Source organism: Pagrus major, chromosome 14 (assembly GCF_040436345.1).
Source record: "Pagrus major chromosome 14, Pma_NU_1.0".
NCBI classification, from domain to species: Eukaryota; Metazoa; Chordata; class Actinopteri; order Spariformes; family Sparidae; genus Pagrus; species Pagrus major.
In genome coordinates this window covers 1,854,413-1,872,500 of record NC_133228.1, presented here as the reverse complement: position 1 = coordinate 1,872,500, position 18,088 = coordinate 1,854,413, and the positions used below count along the sequence as shown (strand labels likewise).

At 40.6% G+C, this 18,088-nt stretch overlaps 1 protein-coding gene across 1 annotated transcript in view; it reads left to right on the top strand.

Annotated features, from left to right (window-relative positions):
- The window catches only part of dera (deoxyribose-phosphate aldolase (putative)), a 57,098-nt gene extending 56,922 nt beyond the window's left edge, over positions 1-176 (top strand). Inside the window, exon 9 of the mRNA XM_073480721.1 lies at positions 1-176. This exon is cut by the window's left edge and continues 588 nt beyond it. The gene's annotated coding sequence lies outside the window, so the exon portion shown is untranslated.
- Positions 177-18,088: the final 17,912 nt, after the last annotated feature.

The following is an 18,088-nucleotide window of genomic DNA, read 5'->3' as shown; positions in this document are numbered from 1 at the left end:
ACAACAAATTTGTCCTAATCACCTTACTGTTCGCTCTTACATGCTTTACCTGGTGGCTCAAATCCCATCTTTCATTTCCACTGTCTTTGTAACAACAGTCAGTTATTCAGGCATATTTTAAAAAAACATAAGAAACTAATAGTGGCCTAAATGATGAATAAAATATGTCAAATTGGCATTATTGGTGTATTTGCATTCTTTATGTTGTCAATTTGCTTTTTTGTTCCATATTACAAGTCTTATCAAATCAAATCTAATCAATTTTATTTATATAGACCAAAATCATAATCATATTGCCTCAATGGGCTTTACAATCTGTACAGTTAACGACACCCTCGATTTGAGTGAGGAAAAACTTGCTATATTGAGAAAAAAAAAAAAACCTTTTGGGGGGGGGAAAAAGATGGAAGAAACCTCAGGAAGAGCCACAGAGGAGGGATCTCTCTCCCAGGACGGACAGACGTGCAATAGATGTCGCATGTACAGAACAATACAACAAAATCACGATTTACAACTTGCATTCACAGTATATACAAATTATATAGTGTAAAGTGTGTGGATCAAGGAGGACGACTGAGCAGGCCGAGGCATTGCCAATTGGTGCCCAGGCCATACAACCTCCTCTCTACCATGGTGACCTGGAAGAGGGTAGGCCACACAAAGTCTGCCCTTTAATTTGTTGATGGTAATAAAACAGGTGCCCACACAGATGTTTTATATTGTCAGAACTGTGCCTAAATTTACAGAGCTTTGTTTTTCCAAATATAAGAACAAATTGGTAAATTGGAATTGCTTTGAGTGTGTTATGCTATGTTGGCGATAAAAATATTTGCATTGCATTACTCGCGCAAGTTTGATCACGGGGTAATTCATTTTTAATCACGTCTACACGCACGTCACAATAAGAATAACCTCAAAAGAGCGGCACATCAGTATGAACCCAAAACAAAGAGATTTGACTTGTAAAAAGCCTGAATTCATGCTTCGTCAGGTCTGTTTGCCAGACGACAGGCTAACAACTTTTAAAGTGCTTGTTCCCTGAATGGAGTTTGGATCGATCAGAGCTATGCTGTGCTGACATACAGTATTTCCATAACTTAGCAGGTAGCCTGACCTTCTTGCTCACTTCCCTCCACGGCAGCTCCTTTTTTGTCCTGTCTCGGTACGAGTAGATATGTTATCGTACAGCTCTGGGTGTCCGTAAAAGGCCACGGTAAGTGATTTTTATGCTCTCCATCGTTGCTCATGTGCAATGTCATCATTGACATCAATGACATCACTGACACCGCCCGTCGTATCATTGACTTTGTATGCAATCTAGTCACGCAAATAATTTGCATTGTGTTTGGTGTGAACACAGCATTAGCCTTTTCCTGCTCTGTATTCAAACCATCTAGTCTGGATAATAGTCAGGGGAACGGGGGAGATGTGTGTTTTCCTCCAGAGCTGAAGTTGTTTCTGCTTCAGGACTAACCCCTTTACCAGCAGCAGTGAAGCAACTCACTAGAGACTTCCCTGGTCTTAAGAAGCTGCAGCCTTTATTTACTGACAACTGTAGCCTCCACTATAGTCAAGTCAATTTTATTCACAGCAAAGTCGGACAGTCAGACCACTTGTGAGAATACTTCTTTTTTGCATTTGTTTAGAATTGAATACTATTTCTCTCATTACAAATGATAATATACGCCTGGCAATATAAGTGAAAAGTTAAATCTTTAAAAAAATGTAGTATTTGGTATTTTCCCCCATTGACTTTTATGATAACATGTACTCGACCTGACATGGGGGAAAGTCAATGTCAGTCTTGAAGGATTTCTCGCAAAAGCTTTGAGGTGTGTTTTGGCTGATTATCCTGTTGCAGTATGAATCCTAGAAGATGCAAACCAGAGGGTGTAGCATGTCTCTGAAGAATGAAGTGGTACTTCTCCTTGGTCAGGGTGGAGTCAATTCTGTGCAGGTGTCCAACTCCAGAGTATGCAAAACAGCCCCAAACTTGAATATTCCTGCCACCATGTTTCACTGTTGGTTTGAAGCAACATGGTATCATTCTCTCTGCTGTTCATCTCCTTACATACACCCTTCTGTTAATCACATACATCTCTAACTTGGATTCATCAGTAAAAAGGAAGGAAACGAGGCCAAACACTTGATTTGGGCTAAGAAATACCTGAATTCCACAGTGAATAACTTAAAAAGTCCGGCGAAGAACCCCAGTCAGAAATAACGGGTGCCACTAGCTTTGTTAACTCGACCAAAGATTCCACTGGATGCATGTCCGCTGCGTTACGGCTCTGGTTCGGTTTTGCTCCGTCACTCATTGTCCAGCAACCCCCACCAGCTGCATTTTGAGTCCGCCATGGCGCAGCACCGCCGAACAGCTGGAGTTACGTAACCGAGGAATTCCTGTGATAATTACATAATCACGCACGACCGCAGTTATACGTATGTGTTATAAACACAACAACACGAAGTGTTCCTGACTGAAGGATTAGAAGAAGACCTTGTATTTGTCTCTTTTTTGAGGTTTTTGTGCTGTCGTTAACACGGAGTGTTTTATTTTGAAAATTAACCAGATGTTATGTTGTTGTTTCGTGTCTGACTTCCTGTCTGCTCTGTGCTGAATTCGGCTGAATTGCTGCATCGGGCTCTGGCATCCGCCAGAAATAGAAGTCCTCCATATCTGCTCCGGAGGGCTGCGGACTGCCGGAGCTGGGACGGAGCAGACACGCAGTGCAGCGGACCTGGTGGAAGTTAACACATAGACTAGAGTGAAACCTATTAGCTCAGAGCCGTAACGCAGCAGACAAGTATCTGGTGGAATCAAGGGGTTAGGCTTTCATCCTTAGACCCTGAGCATGTTGCTATAAGGAGGGGCGTTTGGTGCATAATTTTACTTCGCTTCCGCACAAAATACAAGGAAATGACTACTTCTAATGAAGAATATGATAAAAAATATTACAGTGAAAAAGCAAATAAGGCAGGAGTGCTGCAGAATATTATTAATTATGTAAATTGTTGTTGATTGAAAAGGTGATGTATTTATTTTACCACTCGATGCACTCTCAACTTTATTTCCAATGTGAAAACTTCTGAGCTCTTTAACTGTAAACCTGATACAGCATTTATTATTATACTCAAGAATCACATTTAGTACATCTGATTCTTCATTTTATAAAATGTAGTGTTGAGGATGAATTGTGGAGCCTCACAGCCTAAAGAATGAAGCTGCTCCGTAGTCTGGTGGTACGGCAGCGTATACTTCTATATCTTTTGCCAGATGGAAGCAGGGTGAACAGACTGGTTTGGATGGGTCTTGTCTTTTAGAATGTTGTGTAGTGTGTAGTCAGGATGCTTTCTGTTAAATATAGCCTTCCTAAGTTTCTGTAGGAAGTAGAGCCTTTTCTGTCTTTTTTTTTTTAACCAGGGTGGTGATGTGCGATGACCATGATAGGTTCTCTGTGATGGTAATTCCAAGGAACCTATAACTGCTCACCTGCTCCACCTCAGCTCCACTGATGACTGAGACAGGGGTGTGTGCCTTTGCCTCCTTTTTCTAAAATCAACAATCAGCTCCTTGGTTTTGTTAACATTGAGCAGTAGATCGTTCTCTGTGCACCACTCCACAAGATTGTTGATTTCCTCCCTATATGAACTCTCATCATTGTTTGTAATGTGGCTGATGATGGTGGTGTCACTCTATTTCACAATAGAGTTGTCCTGATGTCTAGGAGTGCAGTCATGAGTGTACTGTGTGAACAGGAGGGGGCTGAGTACACAGCCCTGGGGCGCTCCAAGCTGCCAATCCAAGCTGTCTGGGGTCCAATATCCAGTCGTCGATTGTGGTACTCAAGCCCAGAGTGTTAAGTTTTTCAATCAGCTACATGGGTGACATTGTGAATGCTGAGCTTAAGTCAACAAATATCATTCTGGTGTAGCTGTTCTTATTCTCCAGGTGCATGTAGATTAAGTGGAGGGCAGTAGCTATGGCATCCTCTGTCAGTCTGTTGGTCTTGAAAGCATTTTAGCATTTTTTAGATACAGGAATGATGGTGACTGTCTTGAGCCAGGGGGGCATAGCCTCTTATGAGAGTGAGATGTTTAAAATGTCAGAAATAACATCAGCTGGCTGATCGGCACATGTTTTTAACACACGGCCAGGTATAATATCTGGACCAGGTTGGAGAATGATCTTATTGTCTTTGTGATCACCCCATCATCAACACATTTGCTAATTGATGAATATCGATGTTGTTATCCTGAGTGGCAGCATATCTAAATGTTTGTCAGTCTGTGCTCTCAAAATAGTCCTGTAGGGTTGCTGTAACTTCATTTGTCCACACTTTAACAGCTTTCTTTTTTGGTGTGTATTTATTAGTTTTTTGTTTGCAAATTACAGCAAATCAAACAGCAAGTCACTATTACATGCAACAAAGCAAACTTTTCTCCCTGTTCTCCCTCCCATCCCCCCTTCCCCCCACCAAATAAGTATAAGAAAAAGGTGTTAAAACAATAATAAAATAATAAAAAAAAAAAATTAGAGCAAAAAAAATTAAAAAATAATGCTGATAACAATAGAACCCTGGATATGGTATACAGTATATACATGCCTGCATGGATACAGATACACATACATATACACACATATATATATGCACACACTCACTTTAATTAAATAAAAAAACTGTGCTCTCAAAATAGTCCTGTAGGATTGCTGTAACTTCATTTGTCCACAGCTTTTACTGATGGTTTCACCCTCTTGATCAACTACAAGCAAGTAGGCAGAAGAAGCAGGGTAATATGATCTGATAGGACGAAGTGAGGATGTGAGAGGGTTTTTTTTGCTGCCAAGGATATTTGTTTACACATGGTCCGGGATATTTCTTTCTCTGGGTGGGTATCTGGATATGCTGGTGGAATTTAGGTAAAGCAATTCAGGAAGCTAAAATGAAAATTCCATCGGGTTTTATCATGATGCTGCTGATGACATCATACAATACCCGTGGTGCGTTTTCCAAAACAACAATAAAACACTGGTGAATTCTCTGCAGATAATATGGTTGACATTAGGGATGCACAATATGGTTTTTATTTCAACCGATAATTATCTGCCTCTTGCAACAGATTAAAAAATTATCATTTTTGCTGAGATTTTTCATTTTAAAATGTTTCTAACATGTAGTTTATGAGCACAAAAAGGCTAAGATGTAGTGAGTAAAGATGAATGATTTAATACTCCAAAGCTCTAACCATCTAACTGACATCACTATTACCCACAAAAACCAAGAACAGATCTGATTTTTTCCTAGTAAAACACATTGAAAAATGTCAAACATACTTCGGCTTTAATAGAGCATTATGCTCTTCTAAATGCATAATCTGTCTAATAAGACCTGTCAATATTATTACATACTCAATAAATAAAAGAGGCTTGCAGAAAATTCCTTGCTAGAAACGTACAATAAAATTCATTAAAGGTTGATGCTAGAGTGGACAGGCTAGAGTGGACAGGCCAGAAGGACGGGAGAGGGACATTCTGCCATGATTTGTTGTTATGTAAGCTTATGGGTTAACAGTTTGACTCAGGCATAGAGACTGTTTACCGTGTAACTCGTGTAGTTTTGCTTCCGGCCAGCAATGGCGGTACTAATAAAGGGGATTGTGATCTGTAGTTTTTTTTGAGTGTCGCAGTCCCTCCTGAACAACCTGCTCATCTTGGGTCATACTTCTCCCCTGGAGCTGCACTTCGCTGCCGGAGTGTCCCTGAGGTAAAGAGTGCAGACATGGTGTGTGTCTGAAAGGCAGGCTGCCCCTCCAGGAGCAGTTCGGTGGCAAAATCCGCCTTTGCCGAAACCAAGTAACTTTCCTGCATCAAAGCTTGGTGGAGGGGCAGTCCACATTGTGTACATTTGGCCAGGGGAAAGTACAGCTGGCAGTCCGCTGTGTCACCACCACTGCTGGCTGTTTGTAATACAAAAATATGAACACAACCAGAGAGTTGCAGTCAGATGCAGTTGAAATCTCTGTGAGAAAATCTCCACATGATCTCGATGGGTTCAAGTCAGGACTTGGGAAGACAATTCCAAAACCTCAATTCTAGCCTGATTTAGCCATTCCTTTCCCACTTTTGATGTGTGTTTGGGATCATTGCTTTATTGGAACACCCAACTGCACCGAGTGCAGAGTGGTGCTGTCCTTATTTCGGCTGGTTGACTCCACAGGAAGCTGATGTATGCAGTGTAACGCTATGTTAATATGACTGCTTTGGCTGATATTTAACTTTAACAGCTCTTCTGTGAACCAAGTTACTCTGTGAACTGACGTATACGTTTACGCCCAGCTTGAAGGCAGCGTAGAGATTGCTGTTAATTAGCTGTGGCAGAGTGTAACTTTAACCAGTCGTGCAGGTATACGGCATATAACTACAATATTTTTCAGTCGGCATTGCGTATACCCACTTCTAAATCTCCTCTGATGTGCATCTTCATTACATTGTTTGAGGGAACTATAGTCAAGTTGTAATTTTATGGGTTGTTCTTCAGACGATGGGGCTAAACTAGCTAATATGTGCTAACAGCAGTTGCCACTTGATGCCATAGCAACGGTAAACGTCATGTAAGGTTTTGGGCTGATGGAATGTGAATACTGTAGAGTGCAGAATCAGGCTATACAATATTGTGTTTGTTGCCATATATCATTGTCAATGTCTTTATTTTTATTTCTGTCATTATTATAGTAACTAGCTGATGGAAAAAATACTACTAAGAGATCATTTGAATGTGTATAAGTAGGCCCTACATGTTTTGTAAACGCAATTTTAAGGTCATCAATATCCATGTTATCCATCGATATTCATTTTCCTAAGTTGCTGACACGGTTGTGCAGCACGCATTTGTAGTGTTACTGTACAAAGGCTCTTGGTGACAGTGCACCTTGTTGGGGCTGGAAGGCCTGTTGGACCCATTAAGTGAACAAAAAGGTCCACTGTAATGCTAATCAGGTGTTGTACTGTAAGATAAGCAGCAGATATTTGTGAACACACTGTTTAACCAGTAACCGCAATATCCCCAGACTCCCCAGACTAAAAAAAATCACACAATTTTGTGAGTTGTTGAGATAAGAGTAACTTCTCTTTGTGAAATGACAAATTCTTAATTATTTTGGCATGTACATGCGGGCTTATATATTAAGTTATTTCTTCCTTTGTATAAATCACACCCTCCAGGATAAATGCCATTGCTACAGCATGTTGTCATGTGTTTTTTGTTGTTGTTTAGCAAAAACAACACACTCATCGCATATGTCGGCGTGTTCGTTTGTTTGAGTGAAGACATACGACATTCCATTTAACTATTTATTTAGAATTGTATCATTAAGCAAGCATGATCATGGACCTTTCTCTGTAAGACAAATCACAGTCAGCGGATTGCTGTTACTTTGTAACCCATCGCTCAGAAAAAGATGGAGATATTCACTTTACAATAACAGTTATATTTTTGCTGTTGTAACTTCTCATTGGTCAAAAGGAGAGGAGGCCGTGATTTAGACTTGGCTTCTCCTGTCGTTGGTGCACAGGCTGGTCCCAGCCTCTTGGCAACACGATTCCTCCAATCCGTGAAGACATCGCCCTGTGGAAAGACCCTCCCTCTTCCTGTTCTCTTCCTGTCTCATCCTGCATTGCTCTGCACTACTTTGAGTTCCTCTAAGACACACTTTGCTAAATTTCCACAGACAGATACCGCTCACTACAAGGTCATCATGTGCAGGCAACTTTGTTACAGAGACAAAGGCAGCTATGTTCTCTCTCTCATCCTGGCATCTTTAAAAAAGAGCCCGAGTCAGCAGGGAAAGTGTCAATAAGTTAACACAAACTTTTATTCAGTGTTGTCCATTGATTCATTATTTACCAGAGTTAACCAACATTTTCTTAATGCTAGGACCATCAGCATTCTAGCACCCACGACAATGTCTGCCAGAGCATAATAATATAATAATAAACTTTATTTATATAGCACCTTTAGAGTTTACCAACAGTCAAGCCAAACACAAGAAAGTCTAGTCAAAGGTGAGTTAAAACAAGAAGGCAGAACACAAAATGTAAAAATTAGTTATTAGAAAAAAGGAATAAAAGTGATAAAACAAGCAAAACCACACAAAAGGAAGAGAGGGAGCAATAAAGGACGATTAGAAGGTGACATCACATCAAGGAATTAAGAACAGATAAAAAGTAGTAAAAGAAATAAGGGACAATAAATGGATAATAATAAGAAAATGAAAGCAGTAAAGGACAGTAAGAAGAAAGGAAAAAGACATCACAAGGGAGGAATTAAAAATGGATACAGATCTTGTGTACATAATTGCATGTGAAACCCATGTTTATTTCAAGCTGAACTGTAAATGCCATTGCTACAGCATGTTGTCATTTCATATTTTTCTCGTTTCATCTGGTGTAAAATAAAAAGTGTTTTTTCTTTGTTTATTTTCCGCAAAAACAACACACTCATCGCATACAGAAGGCTATATGCGGACTGTGCGCATTATCTTTAAAAAAGAGCCTGTCAGAGCGGGGAGAACTGTCAATAAGTTAACACAAAGTTTAATTCAGTGTTGTTCATTGATTCATTATTTACTGCATTTATTTATTTGTGTATTGATTTTGAGCCTTGTTCATTGTCTGTTGCCGTTTGCATTTGAGATAAGATGAAAATAGCCATACTGTAACTGTTTTACAATAATTGTTCTACCTGGAAATGAGGGGTGAGCTTTCACAGAGACCCGTGTGTGCATGCTGGGCTGGATAGCAGCTGCAGCCATCAGCTCTAGTGGTCGCACTCTTAAGCTTTATTAGGCTACATTATAATTGCTTATTTGTTATTAGTAAGCATAACTTAAGATGTTTACTGTTTATAGCCTATACTATTTAGAACACCCGATCTAGTTTATAGGCTCACAAAATATAGGTTTGTCCAGCGGCAGCTTGGCATGTAGCCGATGCATGATTACACATTATGTGCAATAAACTAACCCTAACTTTAGATAGTCCTGAGTAACAAACTAATATCCAACAAGGATTTTGATTCTGACACACAGTAATCTGCTAATTAATCGACTTCGAGACACGTATCAATACAGACTGAGTCAATGAGGAAATAACAGTGTGTCTGGTTCCAGTGGGAGGAGAGAGAAGGGTGCTGATGTGTTCACTATAGTCTGGTCTGCTCACATGTGCTACTGGTGGTTGTTGGTGCACACTGCAGCTAATGCAAAATCAAGTCCCCCCTCCTTTTCTCCCGTGTTGCAGCACCTTTAACGATGCGGTTATGGCGTCCTCTGAATGGAGAAACATCTGTACCACCATCATGCTCGTCAGTAGGTAGGTATGGTGTTCTTAGAGTTAAAGGTCCATGTGATCAGCAGCAAACTTCCGTTGAGCTTTAAGGTACAGCATCTTCTTTTTTGCACGGCAACCTCTCAGACCATGGTGATGCAAAACACACTTGACTGTGGATACTTTCACCTGTCTTCCAGCAGCTTCTTATTCATTGCAGACTTGCCTTTTGGTGGTTTTTGGACTCTTGACCATCCTGACCAATTTTCTCTCAGCAGCAGGTGATAGCGTTTTATTCCTGATCATGGCAGTGACACAACTGTGCCATACACTTAATACTTACAAACAATTGTTTGCACAGTTAATCTCGGGACCTGTAACTGCTTTGAAATGTCTCCAAGTGACTTTCCTGAATTGTTAAAATCAATAATGCGCTCTTTCAGATCAATGCTGAGCTCTTTAGACTTTCCCGGTTTTAGTGTTTGTGGCTGAGTCTAGTGGGTGTATAAAACAAGCCCTATTAAAATGGGCCCAGAAAAGTCACCACCTGTTATCAATCATAATCACTCAGAAGAAGTTAAGAGGCCATGCTACAATGAAAATTTGATTCATGCAACTTTCTACATCACCAAAATTGGTTATTCAATTTGTTGCATGTATATTTTTTGTCTCAGCAGATTTGGTCACATTTTTAGAAGACCTATAATAAATTCAGATTTGAAGCAAACTTCATGAATGTTTTTGTGACAAAGTAGTTTGTGTTCTGCTCATTCCATAACAGAAAAATGAGAGCTGTAGAAATCATTGGAACTCAAGACTTCCATGATATACATTTTCTTTGTAAGTGTAGGTAAACTTTTGACCACAACTGTATGTTGACACAGAGCCCACCTCCTCTCCTCTCAACGGAGTCCTGTGGTTAGTCGGCTCTGAACAAGGTCCACCCATCCAGTGCAATAGCTTGATCTGGGATGTTGGGGGTCAACCACATCTCGGTGAAGATTTGCACAAAGCAGTCTCTGATTTCCAGTTGCTAAGTGAGTCTGCACCTAATCTATTTTATTGTCCTATCACCAGTGTAGATGATACACTACTAATAAATGTAATTTATGAATCACTTGCGATTAATAAAGCACTCGTAAATGGGGCACCACCTTCGTTCTTTATCTCTTTGACTAATCCGGAGGGAATTAATCAAATTTGACAGGACAAGGTTAACTTGGATCAATTCTAATCAATTTCAGATCAATTTATTCAATCTCATAACTGAATCAGTGACTTCACAGTTCCATCGGTTCTCCACATTAAGGCAAACTTGCACAGACAACGACATACGGTTGAATATGTTTATTGACTAAATAATTCAGAGTAAATGAATGAAATGGCAAATTAAACAAATAATAACGGGTAACAGAAAGATGCGGAGTCTGTAATGACTAAAGTAATATGTGCGGATGGTGAAAGCATTTAAATATTACGAGAATAATTTTAATACTAACGAAGCACTGACCGAATTTCTCTTAAGCTCAAAAGATCTGAATCAAAGCCAAAGACACCAACTCGTATTTCATGTGTGAATCCAGCAGGATGAGTGATGGTTAGCCTACTTTATTTGAAGAGTTGTGGAGTAAGCAGGCTGCGGGTTTCGTCGTTTTTTTTTTTTTGCAGCTCAATTGCGGGCTGGCAGTCTCGGTCCAATAGCCGGAGGGATGTAGCGGCTCGTCCGGTACCCCGCGGGTGACGACCTCAATCCGATGTTGGAGGAAGAGCACAACTCGTCCAGTACCCAGCAGGTGATGATCTTGGTCCAATGCCCAGCAGGATGGCACCACTCGTGAGCGTTGGGGGCAGAGCCGGTTTGGCTTGGCACAAAGTCTTTCTTTCGTTGGAAATGGAAATTATTAATGATGATGATCTTAATAAAGATGATGGTCTTCTTTTGTCGCTTTGAGTGGTGGTTCTTAGGCTCTGACTTATAAACTAATTTAACTTCTTAGCTAAAATAACTGAAGAATCAAGCGCTGGCCGAACAAATTTTCCTTGTTACTTAATACAAGAGAGTTTAAATTAAAGTTCACTTCCTCTAAGTCAGGTTATGATACTTAACTGTATAAAACAAATTAAAGCAGAACTTCGTTTGGTAGAAACTTAAAAAAAGTTGAAGTACTTAAAAGAAATTAATCAATACAGCGACAATTATAAAAATGAGAAAAATCAACGCATGAGCAATTCTGTGGAGATTTCTATCTTGAAGCGAGTGTGAATCAAAAGTAAGTAAGGAGAGAGCGGAATATTAAAGAGAGTAAGAGTGCTTACAAGAAAAAGTTACAAGAGTTACAAAGAGTACAAGAGAGTAAGAGAGCTCAGAGGAAAATGTTCCTCTGTTTTATCCATTCTGATAACAGGCCTGACCCAAGTGGGCGGGCTGCCAGCTTTGTCTCAGAGTAGATAACAAGTGTGAAAACTCACAGAAACTAACAAACTAAACTAACATTTTAAATGTTTCAAAATTGTGTTTCACCTTTCCAGAATTTCACCATGGCTTAATATGTTGACTTTGTCTAACACAAAATCATTTAACATTCAAAAAGAAAATTAAAACTTGATCAATACATCTAAACACACTTGATTATACTGTAGAACTCATCACTTATACACATTTCTTTTAGTTCTAGCCCAATACTTATTACACAGGGCATATTAAAGACATCTACTGGTAATAATCAAAAACGTATTAAAGAAAAGGTCCTTTGAAAGTTTGTCCCAATCATACAGGACATTTTCACACATTAAATTTATCTTGGTTAATTTTCATCGCAGAGAAATGCGGGTAGAATCAGTTTTATGAGCTTTTCTTCCTAAATGATAATATGTCAGAACCAAAAAGATCAGTTTCTGGCTTAATAGTTAATTTAACTTTGTTGAAATCTGGAAAAGTGTAGGGAGCTCCACATTGGAATGCAACAGATAAGAAAAACGAGTGTAAATTTCTCGCTTGAACTTTAAGGGAAAGAGTGTGACTGTCTCCAGGGGGAGGACAAACGGTGTTAGATCCCGTTTTACGGCCCCCTGGAGATGGGTGTAGATACCAGGGAGGATCTCTGAGAATCGTCTATTTGACGGCTTTATTACCAAAGAAAATAAAGTTCTTCTTGCCAGATGGAGGTGGGAGAGACTGCAAGGTGCCTTTTGGGAAAAACAAAGTCAGCTTGCAGGAAGGAATGTTTAAGGCAGGGAACAAGGCCTCAATCAATAGCAGAGACGAGACACGTGTTCCTACACCAGACATTAGCCAGAAACTTCTTGGGGCGGTCGCATAGCTTTCAGTGATGTTTTGTCCAACTGGTCTGGCTGGCCCAGCGGCCAGAATGTTTGAGAAAACATGTCTCTATAGAGACCTGAAGTGTTTAATATTAAATTCATTAAAATGAAAAATACATTATCTGAATTGATATAGACAAAATGTGCAAAGAAAGTCATGACTGAGAAATAAGAGTATTTTGTTACAGGTCTAGTTACGGCAGAGATACTACTGGAACAGAGCAGTTCACAGAATCACCAACAGGGGGCAACCTGTCCTTTGACAAGAGAAAAACAAATGGCAAGTTACACAAGTCATTATCCTAGGCCTACGTATGGGCCTGAGCTTGCCTGCTGCTTATACTTTAACTTAGCACAGTCAGCAACTAGATGACCAGGCTTATGACAGAAAAAACACAATTTGTCAACCTTTACACAAGTTGAAACAGGAGCATGGGTGACTTAAGAAGTGGCCTGCTGCAGAGTGGCTACCTTCAGATTTCCCTCGACACATTCAGGTAGACAGTTTTTAAATTCCTCAAGCAGCAATAACTCACCTACTGAAGCAAGGTCATTAAATTTACATGCACAACACCATAGGTCAAACAGGAACCCCTTTTCCCTGGCTAATTCAGCATATGTCTGGCCCAACATTTTTTACGACTACAGGAAAGGACCACAAACACCCCAGAACCATAATCACTAAATTTGCACACTACAAACAAAAGGAACTCATCAAAAAACAGGGAAAAGAGCTGAGAGGGACTCCCTTCAGCATCAATGACCAGTTCCCTCGGGAGATACAAAAGAGACATAAAGCTCTTTTCCCTGTAAGAAAGCAGCCTTTGGCTAAGGGAAAAAAAAACGTTTCACTCATCTCTGTCAATAAACTGTGCGTGGATGGACAACTTTACTGGGACCGCAAGCTCACACCTTGGTTGTACTGACACAACTACATAACAAATCATGACATAAATACAAAAATACCATAGTCTCCATGTAACTCTCTCAACAATTGCTGTATGTTTCATGTAGGCACTCCTTTGTTGTTGTATGTTAAATGTCACTCATTTTTGTTATGTGTTACACATGGCACTCAACCATGCATGCTCACTCACGCTCAAACAGATGCATACACACATACACCCACACACACACACTCACTCACAATGCCGATCACAAGGCCTCAGGCGTGGCACGACAGCTCAGTAGCGCCCCCTAGTGGCTTTTCCTATTATGTACGTCTAAACACCTACACACGCCAAATTTTGCACATGCATCACCAGTCACAAACATTGATATCTGATATGGGTTTGGGCCTTTTCATCAGAAAAAAATGGCTCTATAGCGCCCCCTGGAATATTTCAAACTTGAAGCCCCGCCTCCTACATGCACATACACGAAGGAACTTCGGTACGTATAAGTATCATGACCAGACGCACAAAAAAACCTCTTGGACCCATACCCTCAGTCCTACAGGAATTCGGTGATTTTAGTTCAAAGTAGAAATTTCGCTGACATTTTCACCTATTTCTATGCCTCGTACTTTATTTAACTTGTCCTACAGATTTAACGCCACAGACTTCACATCCACTCAGGATCATCGTCATACCTTGATGATGAAAAGTTGTCAAAAGCTTTCGCCTACGTTATTCCTGGTGGGCATGGCAGTGCGTTCAATTTCAATGACCCCCATATGGCTTACCCATTTTGTAGGTACCCATTTCTATGCCTCGTATTTTATTTAACTTGTCCTACAGATTTAATGCCACAGACTTCACAGTCACTAAGTATCATCCTCATACGTTGATGATGAAAAGTTGGCAAAAGCTTTCACCTACGTTGTTCTTGGTGGGCGTGGCGATGCGGTTAATTTCGATGACCCCCTTATGGCTTTTCCTATTCTGTACGACCCAATTTCTAAGCCTCGTACTTTAACTAACTCGTCCTACAGATTTAACACCACAGACTTCACATTCACTCAGTAGCATCCTGAGACCTTGAAGATGATGTGTTGTCAAAAGCTTTCGCCTCCGTTACACCTGATGGGCGTGGCGGGGGGTGGTCAATTTCGATCCCTCGCCATAAGCAGGAAGTCCTTACAACTTCAACATACAAGTTCCCATCTACACCAAATTGCTCACACATGTAGAGGGTTTAACCCTTAATCCTTCTATGCATCAATACTGCATCATATCCATAGCGCCACCCACTAGACACAGGAAGTCACTGAAGATGTCACTGTTGTGTTTTGTGTGGCACGTATCCCATTTAGGTAGGACATTTCCACGGGTAACGGGCAAGCACACATCTGGGCGCGCGGCCTCCGATGGCACCACAGCCCGACGTACGTGGGGCGAGGGCCCGTTCATCGCTGCTTGCAACTTTAATTATTCTTCACCCTTGACAACGAGCGCATATTTTGGGGCCTGAACATACCCCAAAACTCACCTAACTCGGAACATTTTGATAATTTGACATGATTGGGGGTGGGTGTGGCAATGGGGCTCCATAGCGCCACCTAACGTCGTTTTGTCCCTGCGAAAAAATTCTTGGATCGTCATGAAATTTACAGGACTTATGGGTCTCAAGGATTTAGGCAGGAATTATTTTTGTCACAACAGGAAGTCGGCCATCTTGAATGGCGTGTGGCGATTTTCATTTTCCTGACGCCGTTTTCGGGACTTTAGGATGATCATAGACTCACCCAATTTGGCACGTAGCTTCTAACCCATGAGTACGTTAATTCGATACCACAACTGCCCTCAGGCGCGGCACAACAGCTCAGTAGCGCCCCCTAATGCCCCCCTTTTCCCATGTTGTTTTTTTCATTTCTATGCCTCGTACTTTATTTGACTTGTCCTACAGATTTAACACCACAGGCTTCACATTCACTAAGTATCATCCTCAGACCTTGATGATGACACCGTGTCAAAAGCTTTTGCCTCCGATATACTTGGTGGGCGTGGCGGTGCAGTCAATTTCAATGCCCCCCTTATGGCTTTTTCCATTCTGTACAAACCCAATTTCTAAGCCTCGTACTTTAACTAACTTCCTACAGATTTAACACCACAGACTTCACATTCACTCAGTAGCATCCTCAGACCTTGAAGATGATGTGTGTGACTGTGCAAGACTTGAGCAAACAATGGCGGAACAGTGTCTGTTGACCTAACATGTGCCTGAAATCACAGTGTGGTTTGGACAGAGCTAGACTCTGACGTTCTGAATTTGGTGTAGGTGCTACACGTGTCTGATGACATAGCGGGGTCGTTAACAATTAGTTTTCAACAAGCCGCTCATGAGACTATGTGTGTGCATTTACTTGAATGTATGCATTTGTGTGGGTTAGTGGAGAAACAGCTGTGGAGACACAAGACGAGTCTTCAATCACTCAGCGGCCGGTGAACAAACTCAGGCTCGAATCACCTTTGGCTGATCCCTGATAGGAATGCAGCTTATTGTACGCTCTCACAGCGGCATAGCTAACACTTAGCTCCACAGAGTGGAGAGGCTTGAATTAGCTCGTGATTACCACAAAGAAAAGCAAGCAACAAGCACAGTGTTTTAGCGTGTAAAACTAGCAGCAAATAGGACTCGGCAGTCCACAAACTCCAAAAAGCATACAATACAACGGCAGTTTCTAGTATCTGTGTGACCACTGTGTGATGTCTTCTGCCTTAAGGAATCACTCGGAGCAGCTCAGGTTTGACAGCAGATTTATTGAACACCTGGGTGACAGGAAAATGAATCAGTAATGGTTCTCTCTGTGAACAGGACAGCACGAGCTCGGTCTCTACAGTCGATCTTTCCTGGGTCTGAGGATTACCCATAATCCTTTGCTTATATTACATGCAATACAATACTCACTGTGATCGTATAGTGGATTTGGATTGAAATAAATGAAATAAAAGCAGACAATTATTTCACACTGAACAGTTACCCATTTTACATATACTCATATATATAACATTAAGTATGAGGCAACTTCATATAACAAAAAGCAGCAACAAAACAATTCAGCTCATCTGCATGTCACAAATTACCACCACACTATTTGAGAATAGCCTGTATCGTACCTGGGTGACAGGAAAATGAATCAATAATGGTTCTCTCTGAACAGGACAGCACGAGCTCGGTCTGAAAAGATAGCACCAAGCTAGCGTTAGCATTAACGCAGAGTTTTACTGGCGATAAAACATAAAAAAATACACAGAGGTCACTTACAAAACATGGCGAAATTAATCCAGGACACACAATATACAAGTGCACACACAGCCAGCCCAACTCCCACTCGACTTGTAGGACAGCTAGTATTCTTTTCATACAGAGATTCAGACACCATTACCTCTACAGTCGATCTTTCCTAGGTCTGAGGATTACCCATAATCCTTTGCTACTCAACTACTCAACTCAAGTGCAGCGACAACCTGCGACAGCAGATGGCGTAGTCCCATTTAGCTGGATTTAAATCTGAACCTTTTTTACACTGTTACATCTGTTCAGACACTAAATAAGCCTCACTTGCGACCGCACTGTTGGTGGCTTAGCGTGTCAGTCTCCTTACTCCAGCTCGCTTCCTCGGTGTGGATAAAAGGAGGAGTGCAAGGAGGCTGCATGTAGACCAAAGCCCAACATGCAGGCCACTCTATTGTTAGAACCATGTGGTGAGGATCCCAACATAGGAAATAATTTTGCAATTTTAGACAGTTTAACAGTTCGGCGTTGGGAATACACCGTTTCTGGAATACATGCAATTAAAATCAATCATTCAATCAAAATTCAACAGATTTTTTTATATTCTAACACAACTCAATCCAATAGACAAAAAATTTCATTTTCTCAGAATCAAAGAAAATCCTCTTGAGAATATATACACTGCTCAAAAAAATTAAGGGAACACTTTAAACACACATCATTTCTTGATGAATGAATTATTCAAATTCAAAATCTTTACTAATGTACACTGTATAATTTGTTAAGAACAAAATTATGTACTAATGGTCAATGGAAACCAAAATCATCAACCCATTGAGGGCCGGATTGAAAATCACACTGAAAATCAAAGTAAAAAGTTTAAATCGCAGGCTGATCCAACTTGCGCAAATTTGGTCACTGCAACTCATAATATGACTCGGTAGTGTGCCCCTGTGTGCCTGTATGCACTCCCGACAACGTTTGGCCATGCTCCTGACGAGTCGGCGGATAGTCATGAAGACTTATAATTTGTGAATTATATTATATTATTATAATTATATGATTAGGTGATTCTTTTTATTATAGTCTCTTATAGCTGCCTGTTGGTAAATGTGTATTTATTTATATATATTTTTTAATCTTTTATCGTGGTATATCAGTGGCCTGAAATGCCTACCTCCAACCAGGAACTTAAAGCAAAAAAGGCAAAATAATAGTGTGAGTGCCTGAAGGAAGGGCAGAAACAAAGCCAGCTGGACACTCACC